The sequence below is a fragment of the Halichoerus grypus genome, chromosome 1, assembly GCF_964656455.1.
Source record: "Halichoerus grypus chromosome 1, mHalGry1.hap1.1, whole genome shotgun sequence".
Classification (NCBI taxonomy): Eukaryota; Metazoa; Chordata; class Mammalia; order Carnivora; family Phocidae; genus Halichoerus; species Halichoerus grypus.
Window position 1 is genome coordinate 198256850 of NC_135712.1, and position 15549 is coordinate 198272398.

A 15549-nucleotide genomic window follows, 5' to 3' on the forward strand; every position below is an offset into this window, starting at 1 on the left:
AAGTGTGCGCGCGTGTGTGAAAAGACGCTTGCCGCCTTCGCAAAAAGGCTGCACACCCGAAAAGGCCAAGGGCGGTATAGCCTCAGAGCCTCCAGTGAAAGCTCTGCCGCCAGCAACTCTGGGAACGGCGCGCATGCGCCAGCCCTCGCCGTCACAGTCACGTCCCGAGGCGTTCGGCAGGGGCCGTGAGAGGCAGGCTCTGAGTGACAGGTCGGCCGACCTGTCAACGAGAAGCACTCCCTTAGGCGTCGGATGAAGAGGCTGTTGATTGGAGACATCCTCAGCTGGGGCGGTTCTTCGCCGTCCTGGTTACTATGACGCCCGGCCCCTGCCCCCTCGGCTGGCCGCCATCTTGTTGTTGATCCGTACCCAGTGGGCAGCGCCGGGAGCTGGACTGAGCGGCCGGTGTTGGGCCGCTGCTGCGGGGCTCATCCACCTGCGCTGCCTGCCGGGGGCGGGCCGAAACCTGGAGGCCCGGGGGGCCCAGCTCCCGTGGGGAGCCGTGGGCGCCTGCTGCCCGGGCCGGGCCGGTGAGTGACAGGAGCCGGGCCGAAAGACCGGCCTGACGCCGGCGGGGCGGGCGGCGGCGGGCGCGGGGTTGGAGCTGGCGCGCGCGGGGCCGGGGCATCCGCCAAGCATCGTTCACACATCGCTCGAGCGTCCTGACCCGCCGCCGGTGGAGCCTCCCACATGCCAGCGCCGAGGCCGGTGGACGGCCGCGGGGAGAGGTCGGAGAGCCCTGCGCCCAAAGGCCGGCCTGCGGGGTAGCGGGAAATTATCTCCTCTGACCCGCATCCCTGAAACGTGTCCATTGCCAGCCTGATGCTCTCGGGAGTCTTCTGTTGCTCCCGAGTGAGAAATACACACCTGCCTCTTTCTTAGATGTGGTTCTTGCGAGTGTTTTTCACTTAGTTGAAAACTAAGACTAGACGAAACAGGCCAAAGCCCCCACGAACGCAGGCAGGCCAGTGTCACGGCCCTGTGATTCTGGCAGGGCTAAAGCTCTGCCCAGCGCCTGGCTCCTGTGCTGCTCGGAGCTCAGTGTTTGCTTCTTCCTGAAGAGCCTGCTTAAGTGTCCATGATGCCCGAGTTTTATTTTGGAACATAATTTCTTTGGTTTCTGACCATTTTTTGGACTTGTGGTAAGGTCTTCTTTTTGCTCTAGAAGAAAGTTAATATTATGGTGATGACTTGGTTTTATCTTCTAAAGAGGTAGATACTCTGCCAGTGTCATCAGGAGACAAAGGAAATGTAGGACTGTATTAGAGTCAGAAAAAGAAATGAAACTTACTTTTGTCGTTGTGGATGGTATGGAACTGTCAAATTAACTTTTAAGAGACTAGATGTATTTTGCCCAATGAAAACACCGTCAGGCCCCCTTCCTGCGAGGGTGGGAGGGTTAGAGACCACGGGCAAGGTGTACAGGTCTAGGAAGAGTTCTAAGTGCTCCAGAACACGTTGCGCTTTCCCTGTGGTCCCTTGGCTCCTCTGCACAGGCTCCATGTATGTGGTCATACAAAAAGCCTGAATGAATCGACTAAGTCAAGCAACAATACTTTGTGTGCTTGTGTCAGGATCCTGTCATCTCTGAGTGTTTAATTTTGAAAGAAACCAGCTCCTTGATCAGGAGATCCTTTTGGAGAAGATGCTGAACCAGAGGAGGCTGGCGGCCTGTTGCGATGGTCTTACTTGTGAGAACACAAAGACTCTTCCTTGTATTTATGTAATTCACCTGTAAATGTCAGCAGTTTTAACTGTTATGAGCAACAGACACACTTGGAGAGACTGGAGATCCTACACTGAAGTCAGAAACTGTTGCAGGCTTATGGGATGAGCTCTGATGTCCTAACCTGGCATTCAAGGTGCTGCTGCTCAGCTGGCCCCAGCCCACTTCTCCAGGGTTTATCCTAATCCTCATTAACCAAATGATTTGCTAGACATCCCACACACGATATTTCCTTACACAGTTCTCTTGCCAGCCGAGTGCAATGGCTTTTGCTCCTCTTTGGGATACCAGCTCTTCTTCATCCCCACTTCTCTTTTCTCTAGAGTCCAGCTCAGGTCCTCTTTATGAAACATTCCCCAGATATTCCAGTCCCTGGGGGTACTTGTATAAGGGGTGTATTGTATAAGGGGTATTGCCCTTATACAAAAAACAAAATAGTAGTTGCTCTTTTAAGAATATTTTTTTTGTTTCCTCTGCTAAGACCTAACCCCTGCATGTAGTAGATGAGAACTAGATGTTTACAAGAGTGTTAAATTTGTCTGGAGTTCAAAATACCTTCTGTATTTAAACAGGGAAATGGGCAGAATAAACACATGAAAATGGGGATTTGGTGGCCATGGATCTCCACCTCCTACCTTGCCTGAAGTGCTTGTACCTGTAGGGTCTTATGGAGGCCCATCCTCAGTGCTGTAGGACAGAGGCAGAACTTGCTCAAAGTGCAGAACTGAAGGCTGAAAACGGAAAGTAATTCTGCATCTCAGAAGGGGCTGTGTGGTCCATCCCTTTCCTGGCTAAGATCCAGTATTGATTCTTGGAAAACATGCACTGGGTGAACATAGCAGTGGGTGCCGAGATTCTTAGACCTTCTTCTTGGTTGGGTCTTGGTCTCACCGCCACCTTGGGCTGCTGTAATTGTGTCAGTATTATTTGCTGCTTGCCCTCCCAGTGCTGCCCTGAGACTGTGGGGAGCAGTGATGGGAGAGCTGGGGAAAGGCTGCACAGTACACTCTGTCTCTGGCTTGGGGCAAGGGAGCAGTAGGGGATTTTGTGTGTTTGTGCCACTGGATCTGTGCTTTTGCCCCAATTTTAAATTAGATTTTATTTCTCCTCCTCTATTACAGCAGGATTTGAGCAGTGGATTCTGTGTGGGACAGCCTAAGATACCTTGGTTCTTTTATGAAAAGTGATAGATCAAGACTGTCATTTGCTACTGTTTTAAAGTTGCATTTATGTAGGAGGCATTGCAAATGAGTTTTGATGGGAAAACATGTTCACTTGAGGGCTGGATCCCCGTTAGTGACTTCATTTTGTTTAGTGCTTAGAAAATTTGCTGCTAACCTCTTGTAAAAGTTTCATTTGCGGGTGGGAGTTTGGATCATTTACTCCTGTCCCTTCATTTTACAGAAGGTGGGCAGTCTAGGTGAGTAGGTCTAGGACTGGACTCTCTTCTTTTTCTTTTCTTTTTTTTTTTGTAAAAGATTTTATTTATTTATTTGACAGAGGAGAGAGAGCACAAGGAGGGGGAATGGCAGAGGGAGAGGGAGAAGCAGGCACCCCGCTGAGCAGGGAGCCCGATGCGGGACTCGATCTCAGGACCCTAGGATCATGACCTGAGCTGAAGGCAGACGCTTAACTGACTGAGCCACCCAGGCGCCCCCAACTGGTCTCTTTTCAAGTCTAAAATTTGATGTCTGTGAATAAGAGCAGCCTGAAGTACATAAAACTCTGGGTGTGTTAGGATTGAATGAACACTTATGAACGACTTATTCTGTAATTGAAAAGTCAGGTAATGACAAGTGTTGGTGAGGATGTGGAGAAATCAGAGCCTTCATACACAGAGAGTGGTATGAATGTAAAATGATGCAGTTAGAGAGGAGTCCGGCATTTTGTATATTTGTGCCAATGGATCTGTGCTTTTACCAGGATTTGGAAAAGAGTCTGGCAGTTCTTTAAATGGTTAAACATAGAGTTACCGTATGACCCACAAATCCCACTCCTAGTTATCTACCCAAGAGAAATGAAAACATGTCCACATAAAAACCTGTATGTGAATGTTTATATACAGTGTTATTTATAATAGCCAAGGGGGGAAACAACTGTCTTATCAGTTGATAATGGATGAATAAAGTGTATGTGCATATGATGAAATATTATTTAGCAATAAAAAAGAATGAAGTACTGGTACATCCACAACATGGATGAACCTGGAAAACATGTGAAGGAAGCCAGACACAAAAGATCACATATTATATGATTCCATTTGTATGAAATACCCAGAATAGGCAAATCTATAGAGATAGAAGTAGATTAGTGGTTGCTTAGGGCTTGAAGGTGGATGAGCGCATAGGGGAATGATAGATAAGGTTATGGGGTTTCTTTATGAGGTGATGAGTATGTTTAAAATTGTAGTGATAATTGCACATGTTTGTGAATATACTAAAAACCACTGAATTGTGCACATTAAATGGGTGAATTGTATGATTATAACTCAAAGCTGCTATTAAAAACAACTTACTGGGGCGCCTGGGTGGCTCAGTCGTTAAGCGTCTGCCTTCGGCTCTGGTCATGATCCCAGGGTCCTGGGATCGAGCCCCGCATCGGGCTCCCTGCTCTGCGGGAAGCCTGCTTCTCCCTCTCCCACTCCCCCTGCTTGTGTTCCCTCTCTCGCTGTGTCTCTCTCTGTCAAATAAATAAATAAAATCTTAAAAAATAAATAAAAAATAAAAACAACTTATATAAGTAATTATATTCTCTAGTTTAAAAAAAGATAATATATGAGTAACAAGAAGAAATAAAAAAAGGATCATCCTTAACTTCCTGTGTTTTAGTGTATAACCAGACTTTTTTCCCTGTCTTTAATTTTTACAAAAATGAGGTAATGCTATATATCCTGACTTGTACCTTTTTATAGTCAGCAGTATATTATATAAACATCCGTGTTGGTAAATGATGTGTTTACATCACGGGCTAGCTGGCGACAAATTTAGGGAAGCAGAGTGTAAGGGCATTGCATAGAGTTAGGGACTAGGGTGATCTAGCAAGCACAGGCCTTATCTAAAGGGTCACTGTTGCTCAGTTCCAGCCAGTTGTGTTACCAGATCTTGATTTTTTTTTTAAGATGTTATTTATTTATTTGAGAGAGAGTGAGAGAGGGAGAGGGAGAGCACAAGTTGGAGGGGAGGGGCAGAGGGAGAGGAGAAGCAGACTCCCTGCTGAGCAGGAAGCCCAACTCAGGGCTGGGGCTCCGGGCTCGGGATCCTGACCTGAACTGAAGGAAGCCGCTTAACTGACTGAGCCACCCAGGCACCACTTGTGATTTTCTTTTTTTTTAAAGAAAACAAGAAATCTGAATTTTTATGTGAAATTTCCTGATTTTTTAATTTGGCAATGAATTAAGAAAATTTGAGCCACTTCGCTGGTGAAAGAAAACCCTTTGCCAACCAGAAATCGCAAAAAATTTGAATTGCCTGTTGTGTCCATTCCCAGCTGAAGTGGAACAAGGTGACACTCTGCCTTCTTGTTTTAGCTCTAATTCGGTAAACAAGTGTCCTTTTCATGGTCTGTTTAGTGCCATGGTTTTTCACATTTTTGTGTTTTTTTGTTGGGAATTTTGCTGTTTAAAATGTCTCTCAAGTGTAGTTCTGAAGCGCCGTTTATCTTCCTAAGCATGAGAAGGTTGTGATGCCCCTTATGGAGAAAATACGTGTATTAGATAAGTTTTGTTCAGACATGAATTATAGTACTGTTGGCTGAGAGTGCAGTGTTAATGTGTCAACAATATCCAGTAGTCCCCCTTATCTATAGGGGATCCTTTCCAGGACCTCCAGTGGATGCCTGAAACTGGGGATGTTACTGAACCCTACATGTACTATGTTTTTTCCTCTACATACATACCTATAATAAAGTTTAATTTATAAATCAGGCACAGAAAGAGACAACAATAACTAATAATTAGGACAATTATAACAATATACTGTAATAAAAGTTACATGAATATTGTGTCACAATATCGTATTGTACTCACCCTTGTGATGATATAAGATGATAAAATGCCTACATGATGAGATGCAGTGAGGTGAATGACGAAGGCACTGTGACGTAGCGTTAGGCTACTACTGACCTGACCATACCTTAGGAGGAGACCATCTGCTTCTGGATCGTGGTTGACGCTGGGTAACTGAAACTGTGCAAATCAAAACCATGGATAAGGGGAGACTACTGTATATTAAAAGTGTCTTTAAACAGAAACATACATACAAGGTTATATATTCTATGTATGTAGCTCTGGAGGGTTATGAATTGATTGGTTGACAAAAATGTGACCAGAGGCTCACAGAAACCTAACCTGGTATTTCCCCTAGGAGTAGTGGCTTGGTATTTATTTGCTAACTTGGTGTTAGCCAAGACTTTATAGAACTACTGAGAATAATGAGAAGTCTTTTGTATCTGGCTTCTTCTGCTTAGTATGATGTTTTTGAGGTTCATCCATTTTGTTGTGTTCCTTTTTATTCCCGAATAGTTTTCTGTTTCATGGCTATACCATTTGCTGATGGGCATGTGGGTTGTTTCCAGTTTGGGACTGTTATGAATAGAGATGCAATAGATGTTCTTGTACAAGTCTGTGTGTACATACCTTCATTTCTCTTCAGTATACATCTGAGAGTAGAATGGCTCTGACTCCCAGACTACATCAGAGGGACACTGTTTCAGGAAAAGTTAAAGAGCAGTCCTATGGGCCCTGGGCCCAGTTTTGTTGTTATTCATCCCTCATAGTTCTCAGCTCCAGGCTTCATTTTCTGCTTTTACCAGATTTCCATATCTACCCATACTGGGTCAAGAACTAATGATACTCCATTGAGGTGGCAAGTTGAAGTAACCAGGAACTATTTATTGCAAGTGGACACAAGCTTCTAGATGGAGGGGGGGGTCTGTTTGCTTTAGAACTTACATCAGTGCTTTGTCATGCTTCTAGATTTCTTTCTTTTTGGGGGGGTGGGGAGGAGTGTGTGCACGTGCAAATGTGGGTAGGGGGAGAGGGAGAGAGAGAGAATCTTAAGCAGACTCCATGCCCCGTGAGGAGCCCGGCACGGGGCTGGATTTCATGACCCTGAGATCATGACCTGAGCCAAAATCAAGAGTCGGACGCTTAACCAACTGAGCCACCCAGGCTCCCCTGGATTTCTGTTAATTGATGCAGGCCAGGAGGTTTCTTGGTCATTCACAGGATTCACAGAATTCATCCTTCATTTCTCTGTTGTTCACGTCCAGTTGCCACAGTGGACACTGCTTCTTTAGACTGTGAGTCATGTGGCCTGCATTTTGCTACTTTAAAAAGTTGCATGTGAATTTTAATTGTAATTCACATGTAACTTTTTAAAGTTTGAAGCTTCTTTGTCTGATGATCTCTCATGTGTAGTGTTAGAAAATTGGCATCAACCAGAGGGTCTTAGCTAAGGGTTCTAGATTTTCATTTCTGGAAGTAGCACACAGTGCTTTTGGTGTGGAGTGTTCATCCCTTAAATCCACCCCCCCCCCATTAAAAGTCATTTCCATATTTTGCCTATTCATAGCTCTGTTTGGCATATTGCATTTTGTTTCATCATTGACTTCTTGGGGCAGGTCAGTGACTAGTTTCTTGTCCTCTTTTAAAGCTTCCCAAATCTCTTAAAAAATTAAATTGATTCTAATGGAGCTGCTAAAATGATATGTTCTGGATGGAAGGTAAGGTGGGGATTTAAGATGAATGAAACTTTCATGTGGGAGTTGGTTGAAGTGAGAAAATTAACTCTTAAAATACTGCTTCTTTAGAGGGCATTTTATTAAAAATATTAAGTATCTTTATTTATTAAAGATTTTTATTTATGAGAGAGAAAGCAAGCTCAAGAGCATGAGCCTGGGGAGGGGCAGCGGGAGAGGGAGAAGCAGACTCCCCGCTGAGCAGGGAGCCCCAGGACCCTGAGCTCATGACCTGAGCTGAAGGCAGACGCTTAACTGACTGAGCCACTCAGGTGCCCCAGTGTCTATATTCATAGTTCACTGTATTTCTTATAGTTTGTTGGGAGAGAGAACCAATATGTAATATTCCTCTCACTTGATTGGAATCTTTATTTCCTGGTGTGCCTGTTTTTCTTTTGAATAACTAAGTGGATGAGAAAAAATTTCTTTTTTAACAGCTCTATGAGACAAGCAGTAGTACATTCATTTTATGGTGGAGGAAACTGAGAATAAGATGTTTAGGCCACAGAGCCAGGGAGTCTCAGTGTTCGGACAATGCCCATGCGTCGTCAAGGCTCTGCCTTCCAGTGTTAATTTAAGCACAGATGTTATTTTCCCTCAGATGATTAGTTTGCCCTATTAATGTTTTCCTTTCAAAGTAACTTATTGAAATACATATAAATAAAATATATACACATATAAATACATGTACTTGTAAATACATATAAAATACATATAAAGTGGACAGCATTTGATTTTTATACATGTATACATTTGTCTAACAACCACCCAGATAAAATATTAGAACATTTAAATAATTTGGCTTTTTATAAAATAGACTTATTTTTTTAGAGCAGTTTTAAGTTTATAGCAAAATTAAATGTCAAGTATAGAGAGTTCCCATGTACCGCCTGACCCCCTGTCCTCAGTAGCCACTTCCATTATCAACATCCCACAGCAGAGCGGTACATTTGTTGGTCAGTGAACCTACATTGACACATCATTATCACCCAAAGTCCATAGTTTATATTAGGGTTCACTCTTGATGTTGTACTTTCCATAGAATGTATTTGTTTTGACAAATGTATAACGGCATGTATCCACCATTATAGTATCATACAGAATAGTTTTGCTGTCCTAAAATCCAGTGTGTGCCTTTTCATCCCTCCCTCTCTCTCAACCCCTGGCAACCACTAGTATTTTTACTGTTTTCATAGTTTTGCCTTTTCTAGAATGTCCCCTAGTTGGAATCATACAGTATGTAGCCTTTTTAGATTGGCTTCTTTCACTTAGTAATATGCATTTAAGGTTTCTCCATGTCTCTAGGGCTTGATAGCTCATTTCTTTTTAGTGCTGAATAATATTCTATTGTCTGAATGGACCACAGTTTATTTATCCACTCACCTTTTGTTTTATTTATTTGTTTATTTTTGAGAGAGCACGCACGTGTGGGGGTGGGTGGGGTGGGGTAGGGGAGGGGCAGAGGGAGAGGGAATTAAAAAAAATTTTTTTTTTAAAGATTTTATTTATTTATTTGACAGAGAGAGACACAGCGAGAGAGGGAACACAAGCAGGGGGAGTGGGGGAGGGAGAAACAGGCTTCCCGTGGAGCTGGGAGCCCAATGCGGGGCCAGATCCCAGGACCCTGGGATCATGACCTGAGCCAAAGGCAGACGCCTAACGACTGAGCCACCCAGGCGCCCCTTAAATTTTTTTTTAAGATTTTTCTTTTTTTTTTTTTTAAGAGTTTATTATTTATTTGAGAGAATGAGTGAAAGAGAGAGAACACAAGCTGGAGGAGGGGCAGAGGGAGAGGGGGAAACAGGCTCCCCGCTGAGCAGAGAGCCCGATGTGGGGCTCAATCTCAGGATCCCGGGATCACAACCTGAGCTGAAGGCAGCTGTTTAACTGACTGAGCCACCCAGGCGCTCCTAAGATTTTTATTTCTTTATTTGAGAGAGAGAGAGAGACAGAGACAGAGCATGAGCAGGGGGGAGGAGGTAGAGGGAGAGGGAGAAGCAGAGTCCCCACCGAGCAGGGAGCCCGACGTGGGGCTCGATCTTAGGACCCCAAGATCATGACCTTAGCTGAAGGCGGACACTTAACCAACTGAGCCACACAGGTGCCCCAGGGAGAGAGAGAATCTTAAGCAGGCTCCAGGCCCAGCAGTGGAGCCCATTGCAGGCTCCATCTCATGACCCTGAGATCATGACCTGATGCTTAACTGACTGAACCGCCCAGGCACCCCTATCCATTCACCTTTTGAAGGATATCTTGATTACTTCCAAGTTTTGGCAATTATGAATAAAGCCTCTATAAACCTCCATGTAGTGATTTTTTTATATATACAAAATAGATCTTGATGCCTGGGGTTTTTCTAGAATGAACAGCTTTTTTTTAAAGAAGAACTAACATGGCATTTCATATTTGTCATGAATTTAGACAGATGTTTAGATTCAGAACCAATTATAAAGTAGGCTAGATACAGCTTTTTCATTTTTCTGCTTTAGCTTTCATCTGCTTAGTTTCTTTGTGCTTTAGTTTCCTCATCTTTTAAATGTAGACAACTTTTCCTTTCCTTTTAAGCAGCTTTGCACCCTGGCATGATACCTGGGAAACTGGGCTGTGAGTAGGTACTCATTTTACCTGGGGAAATGTAATCTGTGCTGTGGAGCAAGCCTTATTGTTGTACTGTGGCCCTTATTGAAATACTGGCTCTTGGGGGCTGCTGAAGGTCTACATCTTGGAGCTGTGTGTAAAACTTCTTTATGGTAAAAATCCTTATCAAGACTCTGAGGGTGAATGAGAAAACACCTGTAAAGCATCAAGAGTTACTTTTAGGTAAAAGCACTTAGGGGAGATAAAAACAAATCCAATTTTCCTTTAAGGATTTTATCTTTTCAAGAATAGGACTGTTGTTAGGGTCATTCCCATTGAACAGAGCAGGTCAGATTTCTAGTCTTCATGCAACCTGAGATTAAGATATAAATAATCCTTCATAGGAAAAAGTTCAGATAATTCATTCTGCAGTTCTTCACTTGACTAATAAGTCATAAGAGCCAGGCAGGGGACTTTGTTTCTCCTCTCTCCTCATCTCGGAGCCCTTTGGTAGCCGTGGCCTTTGCTCCCTACAGCCTGTCTGGTTGCTGTGTCTGCTGAAGACTGTGTGAATGGCTCTGGTACACTGATCGCCTTGCTTTGCTGCTGTACTTTCTTCCCATGTCAGCTATTTCGTGTGTGTGTGTGTATGTTACTCAGTTTTTCTTCTCCAAAAAATTGAAATTTTGTCTAAACCAGTATAGTCAGTGAGACCATATGGAGGCCTTGTATCTGAACTATAACATTGTTTTGGTAGTTGAAGTGATGTGAACAGGTTTGTTCCCTTGCCAGGGTAGAGAATGGGAGAGAGTGGGAGACCAACTCTTGTGATTTGGCTTAAAGTTAGATTTATAATGCAAGTAACTGCTATAGGATTTAGATGCTGTGTTTTTCAGTTTTATTTATTTTAATTTTAATTTTATTTTTTTAGTGGGGAGGAGGGGCAGAGGGAGAGGGAGAGAGAGAATCTTAAGCAGGCTCCACACCCAGTGCAGAGCCTGATGCGGGGCTTGATCTTACAACCCTGAGATCATGACCTGCGCTGAAATCAAGAGTTGTATGCTTAACCGACTGAGCCACCTAGGCGCCCCAATTTTTTCTCTTATTTATTGACTATGGAAACATTATCAAATGCTGTTCTCAGAAAAGTTTCTCCTGACCATGGATATTGACACTGGTTGTTAGCACCTAGAGTGTTTCTGGGGGAATTTGAAACCCGCCATGATTATATTCCCACACTTGAAAATATTGTGAAGGTTTCTAGGATACCATTCTTTCCTCAGGTGGGATAGCTATAGAATCTTAGACATTTTTTAGAGTGTGGGGAGGATGCCCTCCATCCTCACTTTCAGTTTACTGAGGACAGGAACTGTGTTAGTCTTAGTACGATATTTGTTCTACAGGGTCTCAACATATATACTTGATTATATACTTTAAAAAGTTTTTTTGCAGATTTTATATTAATGGTCCCTGATTGATTTGGAGACTTTATAGTTGCTCTTTGGTCACAAACTTGATTTAGTGGAGAGTATTTTGAAACTTATTTATAAAGATTCTGCTCGGGACACCTGGTGGCTCAGTTGGTTAAGCGCCTGCCTCCAGCTTGGGTCATGATCCTGGAGTCCTGGGATTGAGTCCCGCATTGGGCTCCCTGCTCGGCGGGGAGTCTGCCTCTCCCTCTTACTCTTCTCTTCTCTCTCTCTCTCAAATGAATAAAATCTTAAAAAAAAAAAAAAGTTTCTGCTCAGCTGGAGGATGTTGAATGGGTCAGGGCCAAGTAGCCCACTAGATACTTCAGGCAAGCACAAGATGTGCATAGGCTGTTTTGGTTTTATATTCTGCGTGAAAATTAAAGTGATTTGTTTAGCATAAAACATAGAATAAATGCTAAGAAGTTTCTACTGTGTTTGGGAAGATGTATTCTAAAATATGTGGTTGTATTAACTATTTCATGAGTGTCTCCAAAGAAAGGTAACTTTGGCCTCAGGGAGCCAAATATTAAGCTTGAGTAACTTCCCAAAGCAGAGTGTACCAGGAAGGGCTGCTTGGACCCTTAAGCATGTTAACTTGTCTATTTACAGTGTTGTATTAGTTTTTATCAGTAGAATTGTGAATAAAGCAGAGCTATATGGATTTTATATAGATAATAAAATTTCTCACTTTCAGTCTGTGCCACTTAGCCTTTTCAACTCGTTGAAACAACTGTCAGTGTCCATTTAGGAGACAAAAACCACATAGGAATTTGAACAGGTAAAGTTTAAATATTTATTTGAGAGAGAGACAGGGAGAGAGAGAGCGCACGGGCGCTTGCACAAGCAGGGGGAGGGGCAGAGGGAGAGGGCAAGCAGACTCCCTGCTGAGGGTGGAGCGGTTTCAGGACCCTGTGATCGTGACCTGAGCCAAAACCAAGAGTTGGACGCTTAAACAACTGAGCCACCCAGGCGCCTCGGAACAGGTAAAGTTTAATATAAAGAATTGTTGACTTCTTGTCCCCAGCCCCTTAACGCTCCTTGGTGTCTCTGCTAGCAGCTGCCTCTGTCGCTCTGGGATCTTCACTGGTCGTGGGAGTCCTGGAAAGGACGTGGGGCACACAGAAAATGGAGAAATGGAAGAAGGAGTGATGCCTCACTATGGAAAGTCCGAGGTCTGTCCTTGCAAAACAAAACCACAAGAAACCGGATCAAAGCAGACAGGCCCAAGATGGCTGACAGAGTAGGCCAGAGTTCACCACATTATTCCTTCATTGTACTCCATGACCATGCTAAAAGCTTTTCCCTAAGGGTGCCATGACAGGAAACCTCTGACCATAAGGAAGAAAATGTGTAACCCACATTCCTGGAAGAGACCACCCAGCTTTCAAGGAAATGCCCGCCAAAGTAATGAATGTTCCACCACCTTGTTAACAAGTGTCAATAAAAGATAGAAACAAAAACAAAAAAAAAAAAAAAAAAAGAATTGTTAACTGTAACGGGATTGGAGTAATGAAAGATTGGCTAGTAAAAAGTAGAGTGAACTCTAAGTAATATAGGATTAGCATATATAGGAACAGCCATTACCCCTAGGGCTGATACAGGACACTCGAGGAAGACACCCTCCCAGGGCCAAGATCCATATCTTGGAGAAGGCGGTGGTGGTGCCTAAATGGATGGCAGAGAAAGTCATTGTGGTGCCACACTGGCAGAACATGCTGGAAGTCTACCCGCTAGAACTGGCTGGAAATCTACCTTCTAGGATGTTGGAGAAAGCCATTTATGGAGAGGAGTCTTGCTGGAAGCACTCTGCCACAAAACTACTTGAGTGAGGTGTCATAGGAAGCTGCTGGCCACTGTGTACTGCTGACCATGATGCACTGTGGGAGTCAGGCACCCACCAGTGTCTAGGCACTGAGGGGAGCTGACTCGGTGTTGTCAGGGGCCTGGTGAGAGGAGCATACTAGAACCAGGTGGAGAAGCCTTTTCCTTTTTCCTTTTCTTCTTTCTTTTTTTTTTTTTTTTTTTGAAGATTTTATTTATTTTGAGAGAGAGCGCATGAGTGACAGGTGGGGCAGAGGCAGAGGGAGAGAGAATTTCAAGCAGATTCCATGCTGAGCATGGAGCCCAACTCTGGGCTCGATTCCACAACCGTGAGATCATGACCTGAGCCGAAATCAATCAAGAGTCCGAAGCTTAACCGACTGAGCCTCCTAGGTGCCCTGAAGCCTTTTCTTTTTAGCAAAATCTCTTCAAGTGTTTTCTGACAAAGCTTAATATCAGCTGGCAAAGGAAAAATATTTAATGGGTCCAGCTCCATTTTTAGAGCAGGCAGTGAGGTTGATTTTAGAGCCAAGAGATAATACATTGATAACTGGTAAGCTGCTATTTGTCAGAGTTATACAAATTAGTTGTTAATTTTATTTTTTTTAAGATTTTATTTATTCATTTGTGAGAGAGATTGAGAGAGAGAACAAGCACTGGAGTTGGGCAGAGGGAGAGAGAGAGAAAAGCAGACTCCCCGCTGAGCAGGAAGCCTAATGCTGGGTTTGATCCCAGGACCAGGAGATCACAACCTGAGCTGAAGGCAGACGCTTAACCAACTGAGCCACCCAGGTACCCCAATAATTTTTTAAAGAATTTATTTATTTACCAGAGAGAGAGAGTGCGAGCGAGCATGTTCAGCTCCTCGCTGAACAAGGAGCCTGATGCGGGACTCGATCCCAGGACCCTGGGATAATGACCTGAGTGGAAGGCAGATGCTTAACCGACTGAGCCATCCAGGCGTCCCTAAGTTGTTAATAATTAAATAAGTATTTTCTCAACAGAACACTCTTGTTGCTACCACCTATGTTTTAAATTTGTTTTAATATAGGGATTAAAATGCTGCTCTGTTCTAGCCAGAGACAACTTCTGCTCTGAATTTTTTCATCATAGATTAGTTGGCCAGTTTTAAAATTTCATATAAATGGAATAATACTGGGGTACCTGGGTGGCTCAGTCAGTTAAATGTCTAACTCTTGGTCTCACCTCAGGTCTTGATCTCAAGGTTGTGAGTTCAAGCCCCTGCATTGGAGTCCATGCTGGGTGTGGAGCCTACTTAAAAAAAAAAAAAAAAAAAAGGAATAATACTATATGGAATAATACTCTTGTGTACTAAATAATACTAAAGGGTATAATACTCTTGTGTACAGCTTCTTTCACACATTTTAATGTTTTGGGAATTTATTCATGCTGTTGTTTGTATCACTAGTTCATTCCTTTTTGTTGCTGTGTAGTATTTCATTGTATGAACCTTGCAGTTTATTTGTTCTGTTGATGGACATCTGGGCAGTTTCCAGTGTTTGACTTATGAGTAAAGCTTTTTCTTTTTTCTTTCTTTTTTTTTTTTTAGGATTTTATTTATTTATTTGACAGAGTGCACGAGCAGGGGGAGAGGCAGAGGGAGAGGGAGAAGCAGGCTCCCTGCTGAGCAGGGAGCCCGATGCAGGACTCGATCCCAGGACCCTGGGTTCATAACCTGAGCCGAAGGCAGATGTTTAACTGACTGAGCCACCCAAGCACCCCTATGAGTAAAGCTTCTATGAAGATTTTGTACAGGTGTTCTTGGGGGACATATACATTCATTTCTCTTGGGGAATAGGGAGGTAGAAGGGAATAGAATTGCTGGATCATAGGGTAGATATATCTAGTTTTATAAGAAACTTTTAATACCTTTTCAAAATGGTTGTATCATTTTATTGTCTTACCAATAATGTATGAGAGTTGTGGTTGTTCCATATCCCCAGCAACATGTAGTGTGTTGTTAGTGTTTTTAATTTTAGCCATATTCCTGAAAGTATAGTGATACCTCATTGTGGTGTTAATTTGCATTTACCTGATTACTAGTGATGTTGAGCACTTTTTCCTGTACTTAATGGTCATTTGTATAGCTTCCTTTGTGAAGTACTTGTTCAAATCCTTTGCCCATTTAAAAAAAATGGAGCTGTTAATTTTTTTTATTTTTATTTTTATTTATTTATTTTTTTAAAGATTTTATTT

The 15549-nt window shown here is 43.2% G+C and overlaps 1 protein-coding gene across 1 annotated transcript in view; it reads left to right on the top strand.

The window, feature by feature from the left end:
* The first annotated feature begins 332 nt into the window (after nt 1–332).
* The window catches only part of IP6K1 (inositol hexakisphosphate kinase 1), a 55509-nt gene continuing 40292 nt past the window's right edge, over nt 333–15549 (top strand). The window contains exon 1 of the mRNA XM_078078119.1: nt 333–530. The gene's annotated coding sequence lies outside the window, so the exon portion shown is untranslated. The remainder of the gene's footprint in view (nt 531–15549) is intronic.